At 45.6% G+C, this 10003-nt stretch overlaps 1 protein-coding gene across 1 annotated transcript in view; it reads left to right on the top strand.

Annotated features, from left to right (window-relative positions):
• Positions 1-6276: 6276 nt before the first annotated feature.
• LOC112559415 (protein inturned-like) overlaps positions 6277-10003 on the top strand; it is a 48109-nt gene continuing 44382 nt past the window's right edge. The window contains exon 1 of the mRNA XM_025230654.1: positions 6277-7748. The gene's annotated coding sequence lies outside the window, so the exon portion shown is untranslated. The remainder of the gene's footprint in view (positions 7749-10003) is intronic.

Genomic DNA, 10003 nt, shown 5'->3' with positions numbered 1-10003 from the left:
GGGAACGTAGAGAGGAGACGGTCATCACCGTGCGAGTGCGAACGCCGTTCACTGTCAGCAGGGAGTTTGCCCCCCAACGCCGAACATCTTCCTACGCCACTGCATTACTGATCATTACCCATAATTTGTCACCAAGAGGCTAGCCGGGTGGGAGTACGGAAAAGAAGGTAATAAAAAAAAAAAAAAAAGGTGTGTTGGGGACGATCTGATCTCACCGCTACCGACAACTTATAACTTCAAAGAAAGTCCTTTCCTTGTTGTCCTAACGATGGCGCCGTCAAATATACTCGGTTTAGAAAAATCCCGAGACTAAGCTAAACATTTGTGTTTGTCTCACCTACTGGTTGCTAAAGAAAGGAAAGGTGCTGTACTTTGAAACATTGTCTGACGGGAAAACAGTTCCAGTCTTGACCCTGGCAGTTCCCCTTCTTCTCAGATTTTATCTCATCGAATGTCTCGCTTCAACAAAGGCTTCATGACCAGCCGGCCAATTTCCGGCGAACCATCTGTGATATCATTTGTTTTAAATCGGAGAGGGAATCAACACTACGATGCCCAAACAATAAGGAAAGTGGAGAAGAGAAGACAGAAGAAGGAAAGATACAGGGAGAGGATACATGGAAAGTGTGACAGCGCTGGTGTGATTAAACTCCCCATGGGGCTTTGAGGAACCGTGAAAATGGACAGAACTGGTGGCGAGTCACCGTTGGTCAACGAGCATGAAAGCTGGGGGTCACATGACAGTGATTTTCACTGGGCCACCTGACAAACTCAGCTTCATCTCCATTTCCGGTGGAGATGGTCGAGAACTCGGGAAAATGTGCTCTTGGGGAAGAGATGGAGATGAGAAATGATGTACAAAAACCAGATGCGTAGGTAGAAATAGTAGGTTTGCCATGAGAAACGCTGCGGTAGGTAGAAGTGGTATTCGAATATAACGTCTCTGTGGTAGACCTGTAAGTCCAGATGTAACTGTGCTTCAACATGATCATAGACTTACAAAATGGTGGAAGCAGCACACACACACACAAACCCACTTATTTTTTAGTCTTCTTTGTCCTCCTAGTGCCGCAACCATACCACCCCAGCGGATCCGAGGATGCGATCTCCTCCTGGTCTGTCTCGAACCCTGCGTTTCATCTGTGGGTTAAGTCCAGAACTTGTCTCGTTAAACTCGGTGTCAAATGCAATAAAATCAAATTGTCAACCGTACACTGCAGTCTATGCAAAAACTTATTAAATACATTTTTTACTAAAACAAGGATATCGGCCGGCAGCTCTTCCTTGCGATGTAAGTGTAGAAGCAGGACTGAAGTATCGTTGGAACATTGCAGTGTATTGCTGACGTCAAGCAATGTCTGTAAGACACAATAACAAACACGTTAATGCTTTGTACAAAGCCAGGATCGTGTTTTCACGAGCAAACCTTCAATGTCGCAGTTGAAGATGTGAAATATTTTCACGGGTGAGTCCCGTGCTGTGTCCTGTGACCGTTAGCACGGACACCTCGTGTCGCGTAGTCACTGGTCAGTGAACTTATTCTCTACCTTGCTGCTTGTGTCTTGCCGTCCACACAAAGTCCCCGACATATGGATAGCAATTGTCATGAACTGTGGAGGGCCGGCCATCTGTCACTTATTTCTTGTTGGTGTTCTTTGTAGGGTACTGTTGTCCGTTTTCGATGTCCTCCATTGACTGGGCAGACAACTCTGACCACGCGTACAATGATGTCTGAGGGGAGAGGATCGGGTAGTTGTTGCCGTCTGTCACTCCGATCTTGTTCACTCCATGAGTATGACGTGTGTGTTCCTGGAAGTTGGAGCACCTAGGGGGACAGTAGCAGAGTGTTTGTGGTCCGTCGTGCACTAGTCATCTTCGTTAAACAGCAGCCTCGTTATCGATGACGTCACCGGTTCTGGACGTGTGCGTCTCGGTTCAGCGATTTGTTCATTGTGTAAACGGCGAACTTGACTTTTTCACGAACTTTTGATACGTTAGTGGTAAGGCTGGATAGCCTGGTGCTACGAACGAGTCTGAAGACTGAAAGGTAGAGTGTTCAAATCTGACAGTGACAATGAAGTCGTGAAGTGAAGAGTGAGTAGTGAAGTCCAGGGTGAGGAGTGAGTGAGTGAGTGAGTGAGTGAGTGAGTGAGTGATGAGTGACGTGAGTGAGTGAGTGAGTGTGTGAGTGAGTGAGGTTTGATGTGATGTGAGTGATGAGTGAGTGAGTGTGATGTGAGTGAGTGAGTGAGTGAGTGAGGACGTGAGTGAGTGAGTGAGTGAGTGAGTGAGTGAGTGATGAGTGAGTGAGTGAGTGAGTGATGAGTGAGTGAGTGAGTGAGCGACAGTGATGAGTGAGACTGAGTGAGTGAGTGAGTGAGTGAGTGAGTGAGTGAGTGAGGAGTGAGTGAGTGAGTGAGTGAGTGAGTGAGTGACGTGATGAGTGAGTGAGTGAGTGATGAGTGAGTGAGTGAGTGGTGAGTGATGAGCTGAGTGAGTGAGTGAGTGAGTGACGTGAGTTGAGTGAGTGAGTGTAGTGAGTGAGTGAGTGATGAGTGAGTGAGTGAGTGAGTGAGTGAGTGAGTGATATGAGTGAGTGAGTGAGTGAGTGAGTGATGAGTGTGATGAGTGGAGTGAGGTGAGTGAGTGAGTGAGTGAGTGAGTGAGTGTGTGAGTGAGTGAGTGAGTGAGTGAGTGAGTGAGTGATCGTGAGTGAGTGGTGAGTGAGTGAGTGAGGGTGAGTGAGTGAGTGGTGATGAGTGAGTGAGTGATGAGTGAGAGTGAGTGAGAGTGAGTGAGTGAGTGAGTGAGTGAGTGTTGAGTGAGTGAGTGAGTGATGAGTGAGTGATGAGTGAGTGAGTGAGTGAGTGAGTGAGTGAGTGAGTGAGTGAGTGAGTGAGTGAGTGATGTGAGTGAGTGAGTGAGTAGGAGTGAGTGAGTGAGTGAGGATGAGTGAGTGAGTGAGTGAGTGAGTGATGAGTGAGTGAGTGAGTGAGTGAGTGAGTGAGTGAGTGACGTGAGTGAGTGATGAGTGAGTGAGTGAGTGATCGTGAGTGAGTGAGTGAGTGAGTGAGTGAGTGAGTGACGTGAGTGAGTGAGTGAGTGAGTGAGTGACTGTGAGTGAGTTGAGTGAGTGATGAGACGTGATGAGTGAGTGATGGAGTGACGAGTGATGAGTGACTATGAGTGAGTGAGTGATGTGAGTGAGGAGTGAGTGAGTGTGAGTGAGTGAGTGATGACGTGAGTGTGAGTTAGTGATGAGTGAGTGAGTGAGTGAGTGAGTGAGTGAGTGAGTGAGTGAGTGAGTGAGTGAGGTGAGTGAGTGAGTGAGTGAGTGAGTGAGTGAGTGATAGTGAGTGAGTGAGTGAGTGAGTGAGTGAGTGAGTGATCTGTGAGTGATGAGTGAGTGAGTGAGTGGTGAGTGAGTGACCGTGAGTGAGTGAGTGAGTGAGGAGTGATGTGAGTGAGTGAGTGAGTGAGTGAGTGAGTAGAGTGGTGAGTGAGTGAGTGAGTGAGTGAGTGAGTGAGTGAGTGAGTGAGTGAGTGAGTGAGTGAGTGAGTGAGTGAGTGAGTGAGTGCCGGAGTGATGAGTGAGTGAGTGAGTGAGGAATGAGTGTGAGTGAGTGATGAGTGAGTGAGTGATGAGTGAGTGAGTGAGTGAGTGGAGTGATGTGAGTGAGTGAGTGATGAGTGAGTGAGTGAGTGAGTGAGTGAGTGAGTGAGTGAGTGAGTGAGTGATGAGTGAGTGAGTGAGTGAGTGAGTGAGTGAGTGAGCTGAGTGAGTGTGAGTGAGTGAGTGAGTGAGTGAGTGAGTGAGTGAGTGAGTGAGTGAGTGAGTGAGTGAGTGAGTGAGTGAGTGAGTGATAGTGAGTGAGTGAGTGAGTGAGAGTGATGAGAGTGAGTGACGATGAGTGAGTGATGAGTGGTGAGTGAGTGAGTGAGTGATGAGTGAGTGATGTGAGTGAGTGATGTGAGTTGAGTGGGAGTGAGTGATGAGTGAGTGAGTGAGGTGAGTGAGTGAGTGAGTGAGCTGAGTGATGTGATGAGTGAGTGAGTGAGTGAGTGACATGATGATGATGATGATGAGTGAGTTGAGTGAGTGATGATGATTGAGTGAGTGTGTGAGTGAGTGAGTGAGTGACGTGAGTGAGTGAGTGAGTGAGTGAGTGACGTGAGTGCAGAGTGAAGTGAGTGATGAGTGAGTGATGAGTGGTGAGTGAGGAGTGAGTGAGTGAGTGAGTGAGTGAGTGGTGAGTGACGAGTGAGTGAGTGAGTGAGTGATGTGAGTGAGTGAGTGAGTGAGTGAGTAGTGACGTGAATCGTGAGTGAGTGAGGTGAGTGACTGATGATGAGATGAGTGAGGAGATGAGTGAGTTGAGTGAGTGAGTGATGGTGAGTGATGAGTGAGTGAGTGAGTGAGTGATGTGATGGTGAGTGAGTGAGTGAGTGAGTGAGTGAGTGAGGAGTGAGTGAGTGGTGAGTGAGTGAGTGAGTGAGTGAGTGATGATGAGTGAGTGATGTGAGTGAGTGATATGTGAGGATGATATGAGTGAGACGTGATTGTGATATGACTGAGTGTTGCCTTGAGTGAGTGAGTGAGTGATGAGTGAGTGGTGAGTGAGTGAGTGAGTGAGTGAGTGAGTGAGTGATGAGTGAGTGAGTGAGTGAGTGAGTGAGTGAGTGAGTGAGTGAGTGAGAGTGAGTGATGAGTGAGAGTGAGTGATGTGAGTGAGTGAGTGAGTGAGTGTGAGTGAGTGATGTGAGTGAGTGAGTGACTGAGTGTGAGTGAGTGAGTGAGTGAAGTGAGTGAGTGATGATATGAGTGAGTGAGTGAGTGAGAGTGAGTGAGTGAGTGAGTGATGTGATGAGTGATGGACAATGAGTGAGTGAGTGATTGTGAGTTGAGTGAGTGAGATGAGTGATGGTGAGTGAGTGATGAGTGAGTGAGTGAGTGAGTGAGTGAGTGAGTGAGTGAGTGAAGTGAGTGAGTGAGTGAGTGAGTGAGTGATTGATGAGTGAGTGAGTGATGAGTGATGAGTGAGTGAGTAGTGAGTGAGTGAGTATGGAGAGTGAGTGAGTGAGACGAGTGAGTGAGTGAGTGAGTGAGTGAGTGAGTGAGTGGAGTGAGTGAGTGAGTGAGTGAGTGATGAGTGATGATGAGTGAGTGAGTGATGAGTGAGTGATGAGTGATGTGAGTGAGTGAGTGAGTGAGTGAGTTGAGTGAGTGGTGAGTGAGTGATTGAGTGAGTGATGAGTGATGAGTGAGTGAGTGAGTGAGTGAGTGAGTGAGTGAGTGAGTGAGTGAGTGAGTGATGAGTGAGTGAGTGAGTGAGTGATGTGGAGTGAGGAGTGAGTGAGTGAGTGAGTGAGTGAGTGAGTGAGTGAGTGAGTGAGTGAGTGAGTGAGTGAGTGAGTGAGTGAGTGAGTGAGGAGTGAGTGAGTGAGAGTGATGAGTGAGTGAGTGAGTGAGTGAGTGAGTGAGTGAGTGAGTCCCCCCTCCCAACGCCGAACATCTTCCTACGCCACTGTCTTGTCTGTGTGGAATCGAGTCAGTACGTTTGTGTACGCTCGCCCTCTTAATGTCTTAATGTGCATTATCTACAGGGGTCCATGGATTTTTTTTAAAGCCTTAACACATTCTTGCAACAGGTAGAAATCTCCGAACAGGTGGATGCCCCTTTCGTGCTGGGAGGACCACAACCACCTGGGCATGGCTATCTCATCTTTCCGCCGCCTGGAGATGGAAGCCGTGATTGCAATTTCTGCTGAGCATGTCAGTTTGCCTGCAGCGAGCTATTAACGAGAAAAAGCTGGACCTGGCGGGCGTCGCCGCAAATCAAAGGTTGCAGAATTAATTCACTGAAAAGAAGTCTTTAATACGCACCTGACCCTTGTGTTCGAATGCCTTGATCTCGAGGCTTCGTTGATGACTAAAATCAAATGCCCCGAAAGAAAATATGCACGCAAAGATATGAACACATTTATGAACATTGAATCATATGGATAAGAAATGATTAACAGTGATGATGATGGAGTTATATAGTACATTTTCCTGCTTGTGCTCATAAACCTTGCACAAGAGAACCACAAGAAACATTGGCGCACTTTTAATTGGTGGGGATGGAAGAGAGAGGGATGCTGGCAAGTGGATGAGATCACTGGTTACTGGATCGTGGAGTTATTTACAAAAGGAGTAGGTAAGGCCAGCCATAAAACGTTTGAAAGTGGTCACTCTCTTAAGAAGTGAATGTGTGGGTGGGTGGGTGGATTCCACAGACACGGGCCAGAAGAAAAGAACCAAGGGGCTCACATGCGTGTCTCGCGTCTGATATGAGGCATATGCAGTTGCCAGCTTGGCTTCGACATCGTAGACGGTGTCCTGGTTCAATAACAACACCAGCACCGCCTCCGCCGAGCCTAAACAGGCCGTCAGCGCAGTTTATGGAGGATTGGTATGGGGAGCATTGTTGGCAGTGGTATGTGGTAGATGTAACAAGGACCACTATAAAGTGGAGACAATAGTGACGAGAAAATAGATTTCACAATTACAATAATAATAGAAGTCTCGAACTCAAACGTGTCAAGAAAAATCGTAGTTTATTAAGGTCAAACACGCCAGTGCCTTCTGGGTTATATATTCACAACTGAAAGAAGAATGATGACTCACCTAATTTATCGCATTTTCCTCTAGAAATTAAGAAGCGGCGAATTACTTACAGCCCTCAGGTAAACCGGACTTGGTTTATGTGAAACGCGATACAAATGCCTTAGGAGACATCCCTGTGGTAAAGCACTTGTCGGATCTCAGCTGTTCGCACAAGTTTCAAGTTTCTTTGATTTAAAGGCCGCTGTGGCAGACACAATACAGAAAGAAATAAAATGTTTAAAAAAAATAGTATGGCTAAAAAGATCGAGTGGAGGAAATGGGTGCATAAACAAGAAATACCAAACGGCGGTTTCAGAAAAGAAATTAAAACGTAACCCTGTAAAAGATTTTTTTATTAAAAAAAAAAGAAGAAGAAATTAAGGGAAAAGAAAGAACTCACTTTATATATACTCGCAGATTTACACACCAGTTTGTCGTCTGCAAACGGAGTTTGTCGTGAGTAAACACGAGTTTGTCGTGGGTGCACATGAGTTTATCGTGCACGAAGAAAGTTTGCCCTGCCTGAACAAGGCTTTTGTGCGTACTCCGAGTGCCCAGCGTTGGTTCGCTTAAATTGTTGAGCGTAAACAAATGTCTCTCGTCGGTAAATAACAAATCAGAAGAGCATTCTGTGAGCTTCATACGCTTCAACCTTAATATTAATAATACTATGAGACTTGTATAGTGCATAAACAGAAACAGTGAATGAATACTAATAAAATGGAGCGGAGGGATATCAAACAACGTGCATGTTGAGAAGTGCACGCGCTTTCGCTCCCTCGTCCTCACCTACACTGCAACTTACCATCCAACAGTCAGAGCGAAAGAGAGCGACCATTTGGAGGAAAGAGCGACAAATAAAAGGTGACGGAGCCATTCCGCTGCCCTTTGCTGGAATGAATCAAAGTAAATTGACAGGCGCGCGACGGAGAAGTGTGGAAGCAGATGAACTTGTTGAGCCGGTCGTGTTCATTAGACGCTCCGCCGAGTGGTTTAAACAGCCCCAGAGTAAATACAAAATCGTGGTGTGAGGCAACAACTGGGACTGGGCGGCCAAAGAGTCTGCCCATATCCAAGCATCCTTACCACATATTGCATACACGTAAACATATATCAAACTTGTTCTTGTTCTTGTTATTTTGTTCCTCTTTGTGTTTTCTGTATTTGATTTTATTGTTCGTTTAGTACAGTTGTTTATTCTTTTATAGCTCATATGTTATTTGTTTGTTTTCCTGTCCGTCGTATGCTGTCCGTGTTTCGGAGATGGGTTGGGACGGGAGGGACGATTCGTGTGATAGTGAGAATAAGCTCGGGAAACAAAACATTGACATTCGATCGTTTAAATCCCATTGCATGTGTTATTGTTGTCACCGTTAATTAATTTTTGCGATGTTTTCTTCACACAAACGTCCCCTGTGAAGTTATTACTTTGGGGTTTTTAATGAATGCAAGTGTCTGAAAATGGAACGGAGACCAAACGCGAAACGTGTCTTATTTATGCCCTTTCAAGGAAGTTGGAGTTTTCTGTATCAGCGTATTAACAGGAAAGAAGACATAATCACTGCGGCTATCGCCCCTATCGGTAAATGCTGTACAGAAGCGAAGTCCCCTTGAGTGCCCCAAATCTCTACCGGCTGGCTCTCCTGTTGCCTTTAATCTTGTCCAAACAGAAAAAAGAACGGCAGGGGAGGTGATCACTTAGTGCAATGTGCACACAATGTCAGCTTAAGAATTTCCAGGTCTAAACATAAGCCCTCGTCGGACCGTCGTTATGGCCCTCAGTCGGAATGCTGACGGTGTTCTGATGTCTGTCCAAGCTAACCCTTTTCCATTCTCAACTTATCTTTTTGAGTTTGTGCTTAACTGATGGTTTTCATGCTTTAGGTTGTAATTTCTTGTCTCTTTTTGTGAAAGTCTTTTTTTCAAGATCTTTTAAGTTTTAGGACGGGCTAAAGGCTTTTCAGACAAAGCCATTCTCATTGTAGTCAGATAAGTAAAGGACTTCCTTGTCTTCTGTCGACTGTGATCTATCACTGTTTGCGCAACATATTTTAGTTCTTTCTTGGTGGAGTTGGTCTTCTATTTTTGTTCTTTTTAATGGTTTCGTCTCTGAGAGGTCAAGGTTCTTTCAGTGAAAGATCGTTGTGGTTGTCACGGCTGTTATCTATAGTCACTAAATTACAATGTCGGTGCTTCTTTCATCTCTATGAAGTTAGCGAAAGAACGTACCCAGGCACAAAGAGAAAAAGACAGGCAGAGTCTGAGACGGGTATGATATGATATTACATTTCTATATTGTCGGCAAGGTGCTCCAGCCAACTTTGCCTCGGGTGTGAGGCTGAGGTCAACAGAAAAAGGATAACAGACAAGATATTTGAGATCGCAGACAGTTCATTGGCCAAGCAAAGTCAGTACGCTGACCACCTCACCTCTTTGGTCCAACTCCATTAAACTCTTAGAGGCAAAGATCTGGTGACCTGGGACCTTGATGATTCATAATAATCTTAAGTAACCATCAGACAACTGAAGAAGAAATACACAAAAGTCCATTGCAATTCAAATTTATTACTATGTGTGAGTCTAATGAACGTTCTTATTACATTACTTGCCAGAAAGTATGAGCACACTGTTAGAGTTATTGTCTGGAGTTTTTATATCAATAATTTTGTTTTTGTAAATCGACTGACTGTCTCTAAAATGCAGCAATGTCTAGAGGCAATAAGATTATTAACTCCTTGATAGGCCTCACGTGTTAGAGCAGAGCAGAGCTTCGGTACTTGGCAACTTGCACGGAGTCGCCAGGCATATTTTGATCCTCTTTGGTTGGACCAGTGAAAGCTGCTGAGAGAAGCGAACACAAGAACCCCTGTATTGTAATAAACTGATTACCAGGTAAAGAGAACCATTTAGCCCCACGTCTCCAGAAGGGTCACACACGTGACAGTCTGTCTATAACAAAAGAAAGCGGGAACTGGCTGGCGAAGTCCCACGTGTATAACCTTACCATGCATGATTGTATGTACACAAAATATATCTGCTTGTATGCCTTTTCCGATTTCTTTGTATCAAGCGCATTAAACGCTATATCAAGGATCGAGCGACTCTATCTGCTGTTTAAATCCATCGTCGTCGTCGTCGTCGTCGTCGTCGTCGTCGTCGTCGTCGTCACGGGGTGATGATTGAAGAGAGTCGTAGTCATCAGGCTCGTATATCTATAATTCCTTGGGTATGCGTGCGTGTGTATGCTACATTCACTGACATATTTTGAAGTCTGCTCTAGACGCATGCGGCCGGGCACATTTTTTTATTTTTTTATTTCGATAGACACAAGTGCAGCTCTCCACTTACCTGAATGGC

The sequence above is a fragment of the Pomacea canaliculata genome, linkage group LG3 (assembly GCF_003073045.1).
Source record: "Pomacea canaliculata isolate SZHN2017 linkage group LG3, ASM307304v1, whole genome shotgun sequence".
NCBI classification, from domain to species: domain Eukaryota; kingdom Metazoa; phylum Mollusca; class Gastropoda; order Architaenioglossa; family Ampullariidae; genus Pomacea; species Pomacea canaliculata.
This window is presented reverse-complemented; position numbering and strand designations above follow the sequence as displayed.